This window comes from Diabrotica virgifera, chromosome 1, assembly GCF_917563875.1.
Source record: "Diabrotica virgifera virgifera chromosome 1, PGI_DIABVI_V3a".
NCBI lineage: Eukaryota > Metazoa > Arthropoda > Insecta > Coleoptera > Chrysomelidae > Diabrotica > Diabrotica virgifera.
Window position 1 is genome coordinate 139,274,443 of NC_065443.1, and position 3,586 is coordinate 139,278,028.

The window sequence follows — 3,586 nt, forward strand, 5'->3', positions numbered from 1 at the left end:
GGGGGTCATTTCCACCCATTTTTCTATAGTATACCTTTTTTCTGACACCATCCTAAACACAATACAAAAAGTTGCAAATCTCTAGGTGCTGTATTTAAAAATCGATTTAGTTTGTGCTAAATGCCCTGCTCTAATATTCGCATTTGGAATTACTGCTAATAATATAATAAATCCCTTTTAATGCACCAATTTAAATAAGACTCCTATTATCATTATAACAAACATCACAAATTTTAAAACAACAAAGCTAGAACAACCTTGGACAGTTTAAAAGTCTCTATATTCAGTAAATAAATAAAACAAAAAATCAATTCACAAGTAAGTGTAAAGGCAAAAAAGGCATAATATGCCTGTATATAATATATTATATTATTTTATGATACACATATAGGTTATGTCAGAAGGGAAATGTCAAAACAAAACTACAACTTCGGAATGGACTAAATACCATAGATATATAATACTCTAGATTGCGCCCTGCGATCTTAAAATGGGTGACGGTTGCGACAGAGATAAATGAGCCTATTTGGTCGGTAGTCTCTTTTTAATTTTAGGGGAATATCGACGACGTGACTATCCCACTTTATCGAGTAATATGTGTTGACAGTTGGAGCGGGTGGTGACGAGAAATGGTCTTTGGTCTTCGGACGTGGATAATCGTGGTTCGAATCCCATACCAACTTTACCTTTTTTATTTTTATTTAATCAATATTGCGTTTATTAGATATTTTTACTTCTGAAAAATGGACCTAAGTAAATCTAGCAGATAATAAATGTAGTACCTATGTATAGTAAGTTAATATTGGAATACATTTTGTGAACTGCATAGTAAAATAAAAGTCATTCGTTATTAATATAAATTCGTCCTTATTCGAATGATGTGAATAATATTTGTTTTGCTTCTACTTTTTTAAAAAATTGTAACAATAGTTTCATAAATAAAAATAATGTCTAATTACTTATAATTGAATCGGTCATTTCAAAAACAGCAAAGTCCACAATTTTGAGAAACTAACTTTTTGAGAGGAATAGACTCCTTTAAGATAAACGTTGTGTGCAAAAACGACACCAGTCCAGTAAAAACATTAGGAACAAAACTACAATATAACTTTGAATTTTGATGTCATCCATTTCATCCATCTTTCGACTATATAGTTAAGTTTTCTTTGCTCTTCTGTAAAATTAGGAATATGTGACTCGTGTTATTTTTTAAATGACCGATTCAATTAATAAATCGATGGTACATTATGTTGATATTAATTATTGGTATTTTTTTACGAATATTTTTAATTACTTTATAGTATTCTACCATTAACTTATTAAAAAAAATAACATTGGCTTTTATATTTTTAAAAATCTATAGGTACCTACACAGTTTTTCTTATGTGTTATATATTTCTTTGCATAGATTTATTTTAGAGATGTAATAATATCTAATAAACGCAATATTGATTAAACTAAAAATAAAAAAGTAAAGATTGGTATGGGATTCGAACCAGGATTATCCACGTCCGAAGACAAACGACCAGTTCTCGTCGCCATCCGCTCGAACTGTCAAACCATCTAAAATACTCGACGACAGAGTAGGATAGTGACGTCGTCGATACTCCCCTTGAATTAGAAAGAGACTACCGACCAAATAGGCTCATTTATCTCTGTCGCAACCGTCACCCATTTTAAGATCGTAAGGCGCAATCTAGAGTATTATAAATCTATGCTAAATACCTATTACCTAACCTATACTGTGTTTAGCCGCGTCTCTGTTATTGGGACCGTGCAAGTTCGGCAAAGCGACCCCTATTTCTACGCTCTATACTAAAATTCGCACTTTTAATTATATTGGCCAATTATATTAGTCCTGGTTACTGGATAATTGTCAAGGCCATAGTCCAAAAAAATAATTAGGCAATCCAAACCACGTGACCTCTGGTTGGCACACAAACTAACAAAGAGGTTATGTTTGTATCTATTTTTCAATAATTTTTCATTGTTTATCGTCGTATTTTGGATTCATTTGGATTTCGTTTCCTGTTTTTGCGAACTTTATAAACTTTACCACAATGCAAACTGATTATTTAAGGAAATTATTATTGGAAACTCCAGATGTTGCGAGAAAGGTAGGCGAAACAATTTTTTTTACTGTTCATTTTGCCCCGATATTTTTATCAATAATGATGAATTTTGCAAGCAATAACATTATTTCTTTTATTGTTCTAGATATTTATTGAAGCTGAAAATAATTGGGGATTTAGATCCATACGCAATTCAGTCAGAATTGGATTTTACAGTAAAGTGCAGTCCATCAAGTTACTATTATAGATATTTATACATATACATATCTGGTGGAGTCTGATATGTCACAGTTGCTACTCTAAGCAGCAGATGAAAGCATACAAAAGCCTTCAGGCACATAAATATTTTACAGCTGGATTTGTTTTGAATGGAGTAAAAATTGTTAATGATTTCCTGATTTCCATATTATTGTCGGAAAGGTATGCCTTTATTTTATTTATTCACCATTAAGAAATATATGGATAACAGTATTAGTGTCTTTTGGATAAATTGGTTTTAAATATTAGATTTATTTACGTTTATATATCTGTATGAAACCAGACATATCATCCAATCTGTTTATCCTCCTAATCTGTAAACTGCGAACTCCATAATTCTCTGAAAATGATTTATTACTGCCATATATTTGAATTACTGTCATGATTGTTCTAGAATTATATTATATGAATGTCTGATTTTAAATAAAATATTCTCAATCATTGTAAAGAACGCAAATACTCTAATAAAAATAAATTTTTGTAGTTGAAGAATTTCCAAAAAAATAAAATATTTTTTTTAGGTGAATATTTCCAAAAATCTAATGCTAAATGACTAAATGCTTGGGTGGGGTGATAGCCAGTTCTGATGACATAGCAAATTCACATTGTATGCGTATGGCCGGTAATAGTGAAGTCTGCAGCCATATTGCAGCAATCCTATTTTTAGCTTAGTATGCTCAGGGCAAGACAGACGAAGAAGAACCCAATGTATGTACATATGTTACAGCTACATGGTTTGGAGATAGCAACATATGCATTCTCTGATGAAAAACTAATGAATTTTGAAACTGTTCGGTCAGAAACGAATTGAAATATAAGATGGCTTTGGCATTGTGTTTTAGTGATATGAAAATGGTTATTCATTTTTAATTATAATGTACTTCTTCATCATGAGTAATTATGTATTGGTCTTTTAAATGTGTATTTATTTTTGTAATTAGTATCAACTTGTAATGATAATATACATTTATCGTTTAAGGTATGACTATGTTTTGACTCTAAAATAAATGTTTTAAAAATCAAATCCTGCCTCTTTCTGTTAGTAACTACCCATGGATATCACAAATTGTGCTTACTGATAGGTTTGTTCGTAGAACGATCAGCAACTCTTACCAACCATCAGACACATGCGCATTCGTAGTCTATGAATGCTAACTATTAACTGCACAACGCTAACTGTTAACTGCTCATGCATCTGATGGTTGGCAGCAGTTGCTAATCGTTTGTGTCGTACTATGAACAAACCTATTAGGTCT

At 31.3% G+C, this 3,586-nt stretch overlaps 1 long non-coding RNA gene across 1 annotated transcript; it reads left to right on the forward strand.

Annotated features, from left to right (window-relative positions):
• Positions 1–1,766: 1,766 nt before the first annotated feature.
• LOC126880925 (uncharacterized) lies at positions 1,767–3,354 on the forward strand. The gene is made up of 3 exons (XR_007696692.1): positions 1,767–2,117; positions 2,218–2,492; positions 2,852–3,354. It is a non-coding gene; the product is annotated as an uncharacterized LOC126880925 (long non-coding RNA).
• The last annotated feature ends 232 nt before the right edge of the window (positions 3,355–3,586 follow it).